General features: G+C 30.3%; 1 protein-coding gene across 1 annotated transcript in view; it reads left to right on the forward strand.

Annotated features, from left to right (window-relative positions):
* LOC111618789 (stress-activated protein kinase JNK-like) overlaps positions 1 to 17,827 on the forward strand; it is a 45,873-nt gene that overhangs the window by 1,994 nt on the left and 26,052 nt on the right. Inside the window, exon 2 of the mRNA XM_023360359.1 lies at positions 16,879 to 17,040. The gene's annotated coding sequence lies outside the window, so the exon portion shown is untranslated. The remainder of the gene's footprint in view (positions 1 to 16,878; positions 17,041 to 17,827) is intronic.

Genomic DNA, 17,827 nt, shown 5'->3' on the forward strand with positions numbered 1-17,827 from the left:
TTTAAACATAAATGTTTAACATAGATGTGAATTTAGCATTTATAATTAATTGCCGAAATGCTTAGAAAATAAGAAGAAAAAAAATTAAAGATTTTATTGTTTAAAAATAAAGTTTTTCTTCATAATAATGAAATTGTTAAGTATTATTATTATTTAAATAAGAAGAAATGTCATTTATTTATTTATTTCTTGAGCCATACTTTATAAATTTGGTTATAAACTTACACTTAATTAAAATAATTTTATAGTATTAGAGTAATTTAAATTGTAAGATTATAAAATTCATATTTTTAGACAATGTTTTCTGTCTGATTTATTTAAGAATTACATTTGCTTTACAACTATTGTTGCTAGTCAATTATGTTCTGACATTATTGATGATTAAGTGGAAACTCCATTTAATCATGAATAATGTAAAAAAACAAAAACAGTAGATCTCATTTTTGCTTCATCAAAATGTTTTATTTTTAACTCATTATACAATTCTTCAGCTTCAGATATATTTCTTTCAATTGTTACAGAAATTCTAATCGTTATTCAAGTTTTAATTGTGAACGAATCGTTGTAATTTATGATTTTATTCCTTGTATCTTCAGAACTTAAATAAAGCCTATATAGACACATACACATCACATATACTGTAAGATAGAGTTGTCGGATTTCTAAAGAAAACTAGGAAACAAAAGTGATTAATGTTACCGCTTCAACTTTCGCTTCAGTTTGTCCCACCTGGAAAAGTAAAATCGAATGATTTTTTTTTTAGTTAATAACTAAATATTCTGTTTATATTTTTTTAGATTTTGATTTAAAAATTATGTTGAGTTGATGCAAAAGTTTTTGGTACATTTATTTCAAATCAGAAAATAGTTTATTCAAGAAAATTCAAGTACCTTGTTTCGTCGACTGGACAGGTCATGGATTCCTGCTGAATAAAACTTGAGCTGGTTTTAACTTGAAGAACTCTGCAAGTGCAATTTTTTCATATCTGTAAAACTCAGATATGCTATAAAAATAAAAAGACTATTTAAAATCAATGTGTAAGGAGCTGGTCTTTACAGCTCCTTATTGGTCTTTAAGCTGGTAAGCCACAGCATTTATAGAGGCTCCAAAGAGTTGGTACACCTGCTAATGCATAGACAAACACAACTTTTGTGAGAGGGTTATCCTTCCTTCAGTCAGTCAGCGATAAAAAGAAGAAATTTAAATGGAATTTTTAAAAAGAGCTTATTCAACATGCTAAAAAATATTTAATATTTTCATGACACGTCTAAGGTACATGGTTGGGAAACACTGGTCTAGACTATATGGGGGATGAAGGAAAACCTCAGCCAAGATCAAGTAGCTTTTGCTGGGTCAACCTTGACACGTGTGGTCTTGTATTATCAAGAAGAAAGTGCACAGTGCACAGAAATTTCATCTGTGGATGAACTATAGTGGACTGGTTATAATCAAGTGTTTTGCTCATTTCCTTCAAGGTCAGACCTGGATTGGCTTCCACCAGCTGCCACAGTTCATCATCCAATAGGATGGAAGACCTATCTGAGTGTGGCTTATCTTTGACTTATATTGCCCAGCTTTAAATTTATTGAACCACTTGTTTGACTTTGAGACAACATTTTTGTCAAACAGTTACATTGTATGGCAATAAGATTCAGCTGCTTTTATATCAAATTGATAATAATAAAGCACAAATGTGCAAATTTGGTCATGAGAAAACATTTGAAAACTTGACATACTTAAAGATATGGTAAATTCTGTGTTGCAACACAGAATTACCATAAGAAACTTGTAAATGCCATCTGTCAGAGAACAGTTTCAAATATTGTAGAGGTCTAAAATTTCAGAAACTTTTACATCAACCTAATAGTTTTAATACTGACCATAAATATTTGTGAAAGTTAGTTTAATTTAGAATTAAAAATTTTTAATGGTAAACTATAGCTATCTATGGGGAAGGATTAGGATTGATAAATGCCCAAAGCCAATGGCCAAGTGGATAAAACTACTGAATGCTAGTAGTTGGTCTTGGGTTTGTGCCTTCTCATGCGGCATTTTCTGAGTTTTATTCACATTAGAAGCACCTAAATAGGGGTCAATTTTCCATAAAAGACCTCCCAGGAGGCACTCCTCTCACAGATTGCCTGTGTATACCAATAAAACTAAACTAGACATATGCCTATATAAAACTCCATTATTTCCATTACAAAATACAGGCATTAAAAAATGAAAGTAAAGGACAGGTTAAGTCCTTTCTCATTTCGGTAAAGATCAGAACAGTTAGCAAATATAAAAGATTGTCCTTTCAAATAAAGGATTCAACCCTACTATAAAGTGACCAGATGTATTGTTTTGAGACAACTTGTACAGCCAGAATAGTGCACACTATTTTTGTACTGCAGTTTTAGTATTGTACTTATTCTAATTTTTTACCAAGACATAATAATGATAATAATAAATAAAATGAAATTAGGCTAACTGTTAAAACATTCAGTTAAAATGAGAATTAAAATAAATCTTAATTACGCTTGTGAAGAATTGTTGAATATATTAAGTCAAAATAATGAATTTATGAATCGAGAATTCATTCAAATGAAATGTTAGTATCAAATAAAAGGTTAATCAATTAAATAAATTGATCGATGATTTATGTTTTTTCTTTTTAGTTAATCACACTAGCTTGAAAAATAAGACTATGTGAATATGATTTGTATTGGTGGTATTCAGAAATTGTTAGACATTATTTTCTCTTCTGATTTGGGGCTGAAATTCTCCTGTCTGGATCCAAGATTTTACTTATACATAATAAACCATGATTCTTCCTTTAGAATATCCGTGAAGAATAAAAGAGTATTAAAAGATTTTCTGTTGGTAACTCCTTTATGGATGACTCGGGAACTATTTTGTGCTAAATCATGTATTATAAAATACATTTGGCTATCTTTGGAATGCAGTTCTTTTGAAATATTTATTGACCATCTGATCCATAATATGTACATAAAAATTTGTAGTATTATGGAATTCTGTTTCCTGAAAGCTTTTTGTCTCCTTTGCATGTTTCAAATTATGTTTGAATGTAGACTGTTCAAAACTAAAACACTTTTTATTACCTTGATATATAGCAAGGGTTGCCACCCTCCATGTTTTCACTCTTTGCTAATAAACACTAGAGAGTAAAATTTATGCAAATGATTGTTGTAGATTGGTCTGTAGAAGAAAATATGCACAAACATGTACAGTACACATCAATAGCTAGACATGCTAAATATTTATATTTATTTTTAATATAAGTAAATGTCAGCATACTGCGTGCCAGTTAATAGTGCCTAGCACAACATTCAAATTGACTGCTAATAGCTGTTAGATACGACAGACTATATTAGCATTTCTGTATAATTTAGAATTGAGTGGAGTAATAGTAAATGTTGCTATTAATTTTTCACTATTTACAACTTTTGTAACTTAAGAAAGCACAGATGGTTGCTTTTTTAATAGCTTTGTTACCTTACTAATCACATATCAGTAATTATCTCTCTGTATTAGTAGATGGGGTAAATACTGTGAAGGACATTGTAAATCCCCCAGCAGTTCATGCTTACAACTCTGCATATTGCAGGAGAAATTGTAAATGAACATGAGTCTTTCAGATGCAAAATGTACAAAATTGGGCAATTTTATTCCACCAAACAGATGAAAAACCATACAAGAAAACTGCATTGATCAGAATATGCTCAAATGAAATAATGTGATTAAAAAAGATTTTATTTTTAGCCTATAAATATCAGACTAAAAGGGAAGGCCACAATTTTCTATGTGCCTTTTTTAATAAACTCAGTGAATATTTACATAGGTAATGAATAGTTGCCGATCAGTAATCGCGTAACTATTATTGTGTAGATCTCAATATCCTTTATAAGCGCAGGTAAAAATGTTTGTGTGTATAGGCAATACATAATGAGGAAAACTTGAAAAAAAATACATATGTAATTAATAAAAATAGTTTGCCTGAAGGCCAACTGCAGTGTTGTGTGATTGATAACACCTGCAGTTCCTGACTTGGATTCCATTCTCTTCTCATTTTTTTTTTATTTTCTTTGTTTTTTTTAAATATAGATAAAAATAACTTACTACATTTAATTGAATAAAATACTTTTTAGTTTTGTTTTACTTCGCAGCAGTATAAATTTAATATTTCATCTCTAGTTAAAATCTAGCATGCTACTTTTTGGACTGCCATTTTCATATTGCAGACTTATACATTCTCACTGTTTTCTGTTTGTGTGTGTCCTTCATTAATCTCAAGAACAGAGTTAAATAGATGAAAATTGAAACAAGATATGGAAAACTTAGGGCCTCCGGTCTCCGAGCTTTTCCATATCTTATCTAGATTTTTCTATCTCAATTAACTATATACAAACTTATGATCTAGAAGTCATGTTGTTTTAAAATTAAAATACAAAAATTTAGTACAAAATCTCTGATGATGACAGCATTTGCATTTACAGATGACAGATCCTAATCCGAAAAAGTGAACATTTTGTTTTTAGTAAAAAAATAATATTAAAATTTTAAATATAAGCATATGACCATAATGAAGATCTTCATAAGTAAAGCACCATTGCACTTTATAAAAATCTGCACCAGATTTTCAGGTTGTGCTGTACTATGACAGAAGGGAATTTACATTTACTCCAGTCAACCCTACGTGTTCACATTTTTGTATGAATATCTATGAAGAAAACACAAACACTACAAATTTTAGGAATCAAAGCTTCTTATTGGATAAAACATTTTTCAGGATCTCTCCATCCAATAATCAGACCCAAATATTCAAAAAATGGATTCAAATTTCCATTTTTCTAATATTTGGATCTGATTATGGGATAGAGAGGTCTTGAAAAATGTTTTATCCAATAAGAAGCTTTGATTCCTAAAATTTGTAGCATTTGTTTTTTTTTTTTTTTTTTCCTGAAGTCACGTGAGTCATTATATGCAGAAATTATATCTATGAATAAAGAAAAGTAAAAAAAAAATTTCCAAATCGTAGATCTCCTACAAAAATTATCAGCATGACATATTCACAAAAGTTTACTAGAAGTGACTATTTTGGCTTTAATGTTTTCAGTCTTATAGTTGAATTGTGATTATGGCGATAGAAAATTACATATCTAAACTCCAGCGTACATCAAATGGTTTGTAAAGAAAGCAAACGTTTTCAGTGGACTTAAGCCATCATCATCAGGTTACGACTGCCTTTCGAACATAAAACATTTAAATGGAATGTTTTCTTATTTCAAAACTTGGAATTGTTTAAACGTTAAGGTTGTGTTCTGATTGGTCAGTTGTGTTTGTTACGTGCTTGGCCTCGGGGTGGGTATCTGAAGCTCAAATAAGGTTGAAATACATTTGTCTTGCCAAGTAATTTGACGGCATTTATTTCTCGATTATTAATTTAATATTTAATGATTTAACACTTTTTGATCTGCAGACAAGTATTATTTGTCAATCAGTTTTCCTCTAAAAGATGGGCGGTTCTGCATGTTGTTCTAAGGATGGCTTACACTCATTGAGGAAGTTTTTTTAAATGAAAAAATCATTACTTCCACTATTAACTGGTTTGCATTGTTCCAATATTTTGATGTTTTATAAAATGACTGTGAGCAGAAAGTTACTGGTCAACGAAGCTTTACATTTAATAAATGATAAGTCTGGATCAGAAATATAGTTTTGATACTGAAACCGAAGACAATATATCCAATTCAACCTGTTTTGATGTAAACCCTGTACTATTGTGAGCTTTGATTATCTTGAAAGTACTTTGAACTCTCACATAACACCAAATTATGCTTTGAACCATCCCTAAAAACTGATGGTAGCCTAAAAGCTTATGGCAGCCCCAAAATGTCAAATAAAATGTTTGAAGCTTTATTTTGGAGTGATTAATACGTTTGTTTTTTTAATTTTTTTTCTTTTTAATGATTATTCTTTTAATTGTTTCTTGTTAATAAAAGTACAAAGTAATAAATCCCAAAATATCATGACATAAATATTATTTGTTCCTTTTTTATAATGACATGAAAATAATTAAAACCTGTCCTCAGAAGCATTCACAAGGCTTATTCTGGAAAGTGTTGATTGCCGACAAAATATTTTCAAAATGATCAATGAGTATATTGTTAGTGGGATATTGCAGATCAAAAATGATTATAAGATACAAATGTCTATCAAATGAGAGAATTTTTATTATTATATTGCTTCATTTTTATTTTATTTATCAAGTAATATTATAATAACAAAATATATATCAATAATAATAAATTTTAAAATTAACTTAGTAAAAAACACTAAGTAGAAAATAAATTTAATGTCCATAATATCTAATGATATGGATTCAAGAATCAATCATTCAGCTCTTATTTTCTGTATAGAACTTTAAGCTTAATTCAGACATTTATAATTAAAAATCAAAGCAGAATGCTATTAGTACCCGTGCAAGAAAAGACTATAGGTAATGTGTTCAAAAAGTATACTTGGTTATATGACAAAGAATGAATAGATAGGTCAGGCTAGCCAATAGGATGCAAAAATGCTATTTTGTTCATCTAATTACTGTTTACAAAATGTTATGTGAAATTTTATTTTACTACTGTATTGTCTTTTCACTTAAAGGTTATGTGATGATAATTTAAATTATAAACCAGTGTCATTAGCTAATATGTAAATGGCTAATAGTGACTATCTAATATAGTTCAAACATCTTATAGAACCTTCTTAAATAAATTTCCAGTATGTTATCACCTTTAGAACAACTAATTTTTTCAATCCTTCATCTGGATCTTCATCAGGTCAACTGTTCTAGAATCAGAACGTTTCAAACATCGTCACAAATGTTGTGTTTTTTAAATGTTCCATTTATCAAATGTGTCTCCAGATTTAAATTTGATGAGTGATATCATTATTATAAAGTGCAGTACAAAATATTACGAGCAATTTAAACAGATATTGCTTCAAATTTTATTTTAAAGTTATAAATGCATTGGATTGTGGTTTTAAAGTAATACCTGCCATGCATAGGACAGTCTTTTTTTCTGTTTTGAAATGAATACTTCTTCCTTGTTTTTCAGCCTTATATATCTCTAGCAATTCCAAAGCCTTAATGTTTTCTAATTGTTTGGTTCTACTAATGATGGTGGCGTTTCGTAGATTGCTTAGATGTTGCTGTCTGCAGTATGAATGGGCAAGGTGGTGGTGAGATTGTTGTGGCTGATATTGTAATTATGTTCACCTAATTTTTTTTGTTTTTTTTGTTTTTTGCGAAGAGCATATGGCAGAACCGCTGTATTCCAATTTCCCAAGGGACTCTGGTCTGTTACTGGAATGCAATATACTTCTGGTAAGTGGAGTTGATTGGCCATATTTTTGCCATTGTGCATTAAGTTGTATATAGTTGTGTACATATGCTATTTTGGCATTCTTATACTCCACTATCTTTCTATATATGTTCTTCATATTATGAGTATACTCCAGCAAGTATTGTTATCATGGTTATTATTTCTATTATCACTTTTTTCTTCTGCATTACTCTATCTAATATATAGGTGCTGAGTAACAGTAGCATAACTGAACTGATATTGGGGGGGTCCAAGTTAGAATGTGTAAATCTATTACCCTTATACTGCTGTGAATGAAAAGTAAACTTTCAGATATTATATATGTTATGGTCAATGTGAGTGTATGAAATCATGTGAATAGTTAGTTGGTCATTTGCAGTATTTGCATATTGTTGAGCAATAACAAATAGACAGGATGGGGACAATATTTACCACTCTAATGGGTAATCAACATCCCTGTGGCAATGCATTAAAACAATAATGTTCAGTGCCGCTTGGACAATGATGCGAACTGTCATGGTAACTGTTGCACTCAATGTATGTATAGTCTTTCCAACTTAACTTGAAAGTTGTCAAAATAGAGTAAACCACTACTACTAAACCTTTGTGTTTATGGACCAGTTTCTTTCATTTCATTTTTGTGAAATTAAGTAAAAATAGTTATAAAATGGAGTTCAAATGTTTTTTAGACTGAATTAATAGGAAAAATACAATACCAAAATTTGGTTCTAATTATTAAAAAATTGGTTTGTAGGCCATTTACAAGTAACTTTTTAGGACGATTTTTATTGCCAGTCCATCCATAACACTGTGTTTATATAACACAGGAAAATGAAAGTAATAAAATAACATGTTTTAAAATACCTTTTAAAGATGAAATTTTAAATGAAATCTTATGAATAATGCTGGTCTGCAGATCACACTTTAAGTAGCACAGCTTAAACCATTCTTTGCCAAGTTGTAAGGAAAGATAGGCAAAAACGAAGGGGTACCAATAAGCAGTTAATTATTTTCAGCTGTTTAGTGAAGTAGAATTAGTAAAAACAAACAGTTTCTTTAAAAAATTTAATGTAAGTTTTATATTTCATATTATATATGAATTTGAATCACTGTCATCTAAAAGTATTCTAATGGAAGTCAAATTAGTTGAAGATTAATGCATTTTTAAATCATGATTTAAATATGTGCAGGTATCCCATGATTAAAGAGGTTAATTAATCTCTTAATCCTACCGCTTATATCAGAATCACGTTAATCAAAATATATATTTATGTTAAGTAAAGACAGCTGGTAAAGCCATGTAAATTAAAACTTCTGCCACATATATAAAGGGATTGCCACAATTAATTATACAGGCATCCCAAGCAAGGGATACCTGTATATTAAATATTTTTGTTTTCAAATTATGCGTGGTATTTCAAAATTTCTATTACATATTTATAGGACAAATTTCTTAAGAAAAACTAAGATAAAAATGTTTTGCAACATTTTTCAAATAATCTTTATTAAGGAATTAGACATTTAACGTTCAGTGACAATATTTCCAGAAATAATGTACTAAGTGAAGTACTTTTTAGTACTTCACATACATTAAAAACAATTACTTAAAAAAAGTACATGTGTAGTTTTTTTATAGTAATCTTTTATTTTCATTAAAACGAATACTTTTTAAGTAAATATTACTGCCATGCAGCAGATACAAAAATAAAACATGCAAATGCAGGTAGCTTATGTCATAAAGTACAAGGAAGATTAACTGATTTTACATGTATTCTACCATGCAAGTAACATACTTGTTACTTTGAACTGGGATTCACTGCCAGTGAGTCTTCATGGCTAACATGTCTAACTACATGTTTGAAGAGTATGCCAACATGATGTTAATTTATAGTGAAGCTTAATGTAATGGTAGAGCTGTTTGTATCCTTTATCAAGAGTGTTTTCTGCATCATGTTACTCTAATATGCATTGTTTTTGTCATAGTTAATCAACAGCTGTGCAAAATAGATACCTTCATAGCAAACAAAACCAATTGTGGTGCTCCCTGGAAGTGTAACATCCCTTACTTTGAAGAGACTATATTTCATCAAGTTGAAGATATTCTGTTGACAAGTAGCCAAACCATTGTATGTGGTATGTGCTGTGAGTCAAATCCATACCAGATGTGGCTCACAGCACTGTCTGGCATGTTTTGCATGAACATCAACTACATCATTACCACCTCAAAAAGGTACAAGCAATGAATCCAGCAGATTTTGTGCCACATGCTGACTTCTGTAGATGGTTTCTACACTGTTATGTGGACATGTCCCAGTTTTCATACACTTTTTTTTCGCAGATGAAGTCAAATTCACCAGGAAAGCTGCTCTTAACTTTTGAAACAGCCATATTTGGGAAAAAGAAAACCCATATGATATTCATTCCCATGGATTCTAGGAAAGGTTCAGCATTATTGTGTGGGCAGTTATCATTACTGGTCATTTTATTGGGCATTCCTTCCACCCCACCTAACAGGTCACAAGTATTTGACCTTTCTATAAAAAGTATTGCCATAGTTACTGAAAGATGTACCATTGAACATTCAGCAACAAATATGGTTTTAACATGAATGCACATCACCACATTTTGCACATGTTGTTCACAATCATCTTGACTAAACATTCAAGAGAAGATGGATATGACGACATGGCTCAATATGTTGGCCTCTGCAATTGCCAGATTTAATGCCACCTGACTTTTTCTTTTGGGTCCACATGAAGAGTCTTATTTACAAGACCTCTGTAGAGTCAGAGGAACATTTGCAGTTCAAAATAACAATTACAAATAATTGCAGGATCACTAGACGCACTATGGACCTTTTGGTCTAATAATACTATTTTTGGCTATAGTACTTAATTTTCATAGTAGTTCAAACAAACTTTGTTAGTAACAAGTATTTAAATTAAATCTTTTTGACATTTAAAATGTCTTTAAATGTGTTATTAAGCAGCATTAAAACAAAACTTGATATTTGTTTTATAGATGGTCATAGATGATTTGACTATCAGTTTTTGACTATTCTATGCATAATATACAGTATTATGATTGTGAAAAGTTAATCACATGACTTAATACATTTTCTAACCCAACTGCCTATTTTTTCTATGGTTTTCTTAGTTTTGGCATTACCTAGTTTATTTCCTTGTATGTATTTATGTTTATGTATATACATATATATGAGTTTGATTCCTATTACAGAACTATCACTTTGAAAATATGGCTTGTTTTATTGATGTATGATATTTGTCTAGACCTGAGTGACATCAAAGTATTTTCTTTTCCTTTGAAAAAAGATCATGTGAAAGAAAGAAAGAGTAGACAAAGTTTACGTCAAACAGGCTGACACAAGAGTATCTGACACCCTAGGCAAGGAAGATTTAGATGCCCCTATATATTGTCTATATACAAGGCACATTCAATGTGAAACTGGAAAGTACCATTAAAAGTCAGGAGGATGAGTAATATCATAGTAATTTTGACACATGATACTTTCAAGTCAAAAGCAATAGTAAATGTGACTGACAGCACTTGATACATGAGAACATAAGACAATGGACTGATAAAATGGCGACAAGTCCCCAGCAGTGCATGAAGCAAGAGTGATGTAGTGTTGTCCAATTTTTGGCAAAAACTAATCAGCATCCATTGGCACATGCAGGTACGTAAGGAGACAACTACATGAACTCAGAACTCTACTTGTACACTTATGTGTACAAGTAGAGTTCTGAAGTTCGAAAAGAAGCTACAGTTCTGTGGAAGATTCTTCTGCAGTTCTGGCCATAGAAAAATCTTTTACTGAAGTGTGGCTGTTTTTGGAATCTCATGCATTTATGTCCAACTCATGTAACTCATGTAGTCATGTCCTTACTGTCAAAATTACTACAATATTGCTCATGCTCTTCCTTTTATATACATATATATATAACATATATTTAAAATTTTTGTAAACTTTGTATATATTTTTCTGTAATTTATTTTGTTAATCTCGTTCCTTTTGGAATGAGGTTAAAAACATCAATAAAGAATAAAGCAGAGTTCAAATGAGGACCCTAAAGTGAATAGATGTGTTAATAAAATAACACATATTTTATGATCTCCAATTTTCTTTGTCTTGCTCACTCTACACTCGACCCCATGACTATGACTGCAAAATAATACGACATATATATATATATATATATTTATCATATTCACACATTGACGTACATGCACTCACACTTGTGGATATTTATAAAAATAATAATATTACAATTTTTTAAAAAAGTTTATTAATTAACACTTACAGATTTGTATACATGTATGATTATTTCTAACATCTATATAGGAAGAAAATGATTACATCTTAAATACAAAAATTATGAAAAATTAATTTTACAGACTTCATTACATAAGAGTTTTGAATTAATTTATTTACGTCGATTGTAGATGCAATTTCATGCTCTATAGATATTATTGCTAGGCCAGTAGTGAGTTGTTTCTGAGCCATCATATAGTAAGTGGACGTTTCTATAAGATTTAATTTCATAAAACTTCGTTCACAAAAATTCTTGGAGCAATAAACACAATCAGAATTTTCTAAATTACTTTTGCATGTGTATGATAGGACATCTAATGATGTATTTTTTGGAATTCATCTTGCTATTATATTATGTAATTCACTTGATAAATCTGTTCCAATATCTCTAAAATTATCATGTTTTAAGTAATTTTCCAATGTTAAACATTTTCTAAGCAATTCTTCCAAAATAATTTTTTGTAATTAATGTATATTAAAAGCAAACCAAACTTATAACATTAGATTCATCTAATGATAAACAGGCTCTGGTTGTATGAATTGAAATATAAATCTTATATAATAATATAAAAGTTAGTCAAAAATAAATAGAAAAGTAACAGTTGATTTTTGTAGTAGTACATGTAATAAATTAAAATGCATTTTTTTCAAAATAATAATCATTTCCTGTCATTCATTATTACAAATGTCCATACCATGACTGGAGGTAATCCTGAAAACTCATTTTAGACAGATAACTTCTAGCTCAGAACTTTCAACTCGTTACTGTGATGTGAAATGACATTCCAGAAGCACCTTTAAAGCTGTAGAAGAAATAAAAATCTACTTGAGCTGGATTAGAAAGCTGCCGTGGATGTACAGAAATTTCATTTTTGAAGAAATATTGTTGGGGCTGTATTCTGGTCACTGTCTCTCGTCTCTCACAAGCCAGTCGCAAGCTAATCCAAATGATTAGCCAATCAGCGACTGGCTTATGAGAGACCAGAGACAGTGACCAGAATATGGCCCTTGGTCTATGAAGATTTGATGCGTGAAACAGATGTGATGCATCTTTGTATTATTTCGGAGGATCTTATGTATGGACCTATGTAAAATACCTCGTGTGTGTGTCAGATCTGATGGTCTTGTCTAATTTTCTCCTGAATTTAGCAATAGCCTTGGTATTAAGTGCTGTTGCTGGTCTGCCTGCATGTGAGTCATCTTCCATATCTTTATTGAATTTTTTTTTGTATTATTCTTACACTTAAGTCCTGGACATGGTGTCCACCATAAACTAGGTCTTAACATTTTTAAAGTGTTGTTACCAGCTTATAGCAAAATATAGTGTTAATCCATTGTTCCATTTTCATTGTTGTAAATTTCAGAAGCAGTTACCCTGATGTAGGTTAATGTTTTTACTGTATTGCAGCGCTGTCCAACTGGCGGCCCGCGGGCCGTATACGGCCCGCCAAATAATTTTTACGCCCCGCGAGCACATTTTACTATGAATAAATTTATTTTACTAAATTATTATTATTAATAAAATTATTTTACTACCGTGTTTCCCCGAAAATAAGACAGTGTCTTATATTAATTTTTGCTCTGAAAAATGCGCTTAGTCTTATTTTCAGGGAATGTCTTATTTTTCCAGGAAGAAGAATTCACATTTATTATTAAACAAAAAAATTCCCAAGTCGAACTTAGACGAGAGTGACGTATATCCGGTGTGTCGAACTGTCATCTTTTTATAGCGTCAACATCGGACTCGCTGACCAATTAGTGCTTACTGAACCGTAGCACTATGCAAATGTCATCTTCTTGGCCCCCGAAATGTTTGGTGAAGAAAATATGGCCCGCGGGCTATGATAAGTTGGACAGCGCTGCTGTATTGTATTTTCTTATCATTATAAATTTGTTAAATGGAACCGGCCAAAGTTAATATATTAATTTTTCAATTGTAGCAGTTGTAATAATCAAATGGTTGATGTTGTCAATGACTTTGTAATTCCTGTTTATTTTTGATTCTATCTTTTATAAGTATTATTAAAAGGAGACTTTATTTTTATTAAAAAAAAATAAATGTAATGGAATATCTAAATTGACAGTAGTCAAATGATTGGTTCAATATTACTAAATTATTTCTATATGCAAGAAATAGAAAGTAACCAGATTTTTTAGAGATGAAATCAATAAATTTCTTATTCATCTCAAAGTTTAATAATTATATTAAAACCACTAGAGATTATTTAATAAACATTAATTTAATTATAATTATTAAATTTAATAAGAGATGGCACCTAACGCCTAACTCTAGTACCAAATTAGTATTAATTATTAATACAGTAATAATGGTAATGTAGCCCGATTTAATCGGCAAATGTTAGACTTTAATAAATTTCTTAATTTAAGTTTTTGAACGAATATCAAAAATATGGAAATTTAAACTGAGTAGGAATAATACAGTGATGGTTAAACTTATGTTTCTACCAAATTAAAAAGCACAATAAAAATACATTAAATCCATTATGTTAACTGCATTTTGTTATTGCATTTTTAAAACAATGTATAATTTACACGAAAACAAAAGGAAAAAAATATACAAGCATGGTTACTTTATTATAAATATAAGAAGCAAGCCTGAACATTTGATAGTGTTACCGTAACCAAATCATTAAAATAAGATCACCTAAGGAAAGTTATGGTAAAATACTGACATAAAATAAATATTCAACTTTTATCAGTTTTATTTTATAATGAAAGAAAGAAAATATAAAAATAACTGATGTGTGTCTTAAGCAAACTGTCTTTCAGAATTAATAGTTATTACACCAAGGGAAAAAACACAAACTTGGTGAAAACAAATCATATATACTTTGCAAGTACTTTCAATAATGTATAATAGAGCAGAATAATAATTAATGTTATGAAAAGGAAATGTTCTTATTCTGTTTTTCTATTGCAAATGCCTAAAGTTACTCTCTTTACCTATGAATATTTAAGTGTTCTTAAAAATATCTTTAACATGATGATCTTATAAAAGTTGTCTAATAGTATGAATTAAGAGCAAAAAATTATCCGAAGACCTAATAATTGTTATTGGGTGTTTGATTAATTCAATGTCGGACTATGGTTTTAAAAAGTTATTTAAAATTAAAAATAGTGTTAGAATAGTTTAACATATGTGCTCAAAAAGAAACTGGATTTAGTTGAAAAATATTTTAATGCTTAACTAATTTAAATTTGGCCTCCATCATCTTCAAAGTAGTTCATCCCTACATTTATACAGCAAATCTCACTGCTTCTTTCAAGCCTCAAATGCTCCATGAAAGTCATTGTTTCTATTGTGGTTTGGACTAGAACTGCTTGACTACTGAAATACTATCTTTTGAGCTTCAATTTCATTCTAGAGAACAAAAAGAGTCAAAAGTAGCTAAATCTGGCAAGAAAGAAGGGTGGGAGAGAACTGTAATATTGTTTCTTACGAAAAATGCTTGCATTTTGAAGACTGTGTGCAGGAGCACTGTCGTGACAAGGAGTCAAGTTAAGTTTGCCAGTTCTGATCTTTTGCAATCAGGACCCTAATGCAATTTCTCAAAAAATCACAGTAAAAGTCTAAATTTACTATCTGACTAGGAGGACAAATTCCTGGTACATCATAAACCCTTATGGTTGAAAAAAGTGATTAACGTGCTTTTGCCATTTTGGGTCTCAAACAAAGACTGTGGTCTTACCAATGGCTTCATTGCCGTAGCCCTCTCAAAGCATTTCCAGGATCTCTGGCAGATCTCTCAGCTTTAACTCAAAATTTATCACTTGCTCTCTTTGCTCACTTTTCAAGTTCATTGTCAAATAGCAGCATGACACTAATAATGTCACAAAATCACGTGTAGCAAGTGTTTTGGTTTGGGAAACTCTGCTCCACTTGGCAGAATAAATAGAAGTGAAGATTTGAGTATATTAAATCAAAACACAATTTGATATACCATATTTTTTGCCTTAGATGTACTTATTTTTGTACCTAAAATTTATTTAAAAATTAGGGTGTCTTGTATTTTGAGTGTATCTTATACCGTGAAGAATATTTTCCCCCAAAATTCTACTTGAAAAATCTGGTGTGTAATACAATGGTGTGTCATTATAAGGCAAAAAATATGATAAACAAAATTTTATCAAATGTATAATATATAGTTTATTTTATTTATTATCTTTTTTATTTATTCCAGTGAATTTAATAACTAATTATTATTTTAAAATAAAAAGCATTTAACTCTTTATTTAATTTAGTGTAGTTTGATTATTACATAAAATTCATATGTTTTAAAGTAAAATTCGTGAATTTTTACATTGGTTATACAGGCTGTCTCACAAATACATTTACAAATAATCTCAGGAACGAGTTCCTCATATGTAGACAATAAAATTAATTTATATCAGTGTTTTTCAACCTTTTTCTCACCGCAGACCAGTAAGATTATGAATAATTTTACGTGGATCAAGTAATTATAAGCGACTATGCATTATGCGTATTTATTAAGCTTATTTACGCTTATCTAGAGTAACTGTATGTAACAAAGTAACTAGAATAGCTCTAGATTACTGTTCAAATGACACCCTTAATCAATTACCCCAGCTTCAATACTGTGAAATGTTTTTCTGTGGATCAGTGAAATTCTTTCGTGGACCGGCGGTTGAAAAACACTGGTTTATATCAACACAGATCCGAAAATGCTTGGTTTCTTAGTTTTGAAGGACACACAGCTAACTGTTCATATCACCTTACAAAGGTTTGTCTTGGTTTCTGAGTTATTATAAGGAATGTCTTATCTATGCAAGTGGTTTCCTTCATCTTAAGGTACTGACAGAATCTGGTGGTACATCAGATTCTGTCAGTACCTTATTATGAAGGAAACCACCTGCGGGAGATAAGACATCCTGATGATAACTCAATAGAAGCCAAGCATTTCTATTGCTATAAAGTATTTTTATTGTCTACATATAAGGAACTCATTTATGAGGTTATGCTGTGTATTTTTGAGACACTCTGTTACAGTAGTTCATACAAGAAACCTTAAAAATGTAATTTTAAAGTGTAAAGTTATATATTAATTTTTAAAAATAAATAAATTTGTAATTTATCTTACATTTGACAAAATAAGAATTAAATTATTTTAAATATAGGTAACTTATTCATGTGGGACCTTGGCTACAAATTCCATCTATTGACTAATTATTTCATAGAAGTTATTCCAATATTTATTCTGAATAGAATGGTGATAACTTGAATACTAATAATAATACAGTTTAAATCAGATAAATCCATCTGGTATAATATAATTGGAGGTAAGCTGATCTATAATAATTATTTCAGATTGTGGATATATATATGTGTGCATTAATTTCTATATAGTTCAATAGTAAGCATTAGAGCTGCCGCAAACTACAGCTTTGTATGAACAAAATGCTAACAAACGTGCGCTAGCACACCCAGTGACATCGAAGCCCCCGCCCCTTTCTTAGCACCCGCACAGTTATCCCTTTCGTAGCACAGTGATACGAGCGTATGCTCGCTGTTGACAGAATTCACTGTGCTCATACCGTGCAGGAGCAAAGAAAGGGGAGAGGCCTTTGATGTCATCAGGTGTGCTAGTACATGTTTGCTAGCATTTTGCTCTCGCTAAAGTGTAGTTTGTGGCGGCTCTTATACAAAGTGATACAAAAGATAGTTATATAAACTGAAATAAAATTATTTAGTGTCATAAAATATGAAAGAAATTTTATAATTTAATTCTCTTTAATGAATGATATATCTGAAAGATACTATTTAAACCCAATTTAAACTGTTTTTCTTGGAGTAAAAACATTCTTGTAAATAGGCAACTCATTCATATTCTCAGTTTCAAGTAAGTTCAAATCTTCAACATGTAGAACATTTTCAAGGTAAATTATCTTTCCAAGTTTACAATATATAGTTTTTCTTGTGGAATGAATAACTTTCCTTAGGTAAAGATTTGAACTTACTTAGAACTGAGAATAAACTAGTTGCCAATTTACAAGAAAGATTAGAAAGGAAACTTGCATATAAATACAGAAAAAAGTAAAAACTTCTTGGAAAATTAGCAATTTTAGA

Source organism: Centruroides sculpturatus, unplaced genomic scaffold, assembly GCF_000671375.1.
Source record: "Centruroides sculpturatus isolate CEXI.00-Female unplaced genomic scaffold, Cexi_2.0 scaffold13, whole genome shotgun sequence".
Lineage (NCBI taxonomy): Eukaryota > Metazoa > Arthropoda > Arachnida > Scorpiones > Buthidae > Centruroides > Centruroides sculpturatus.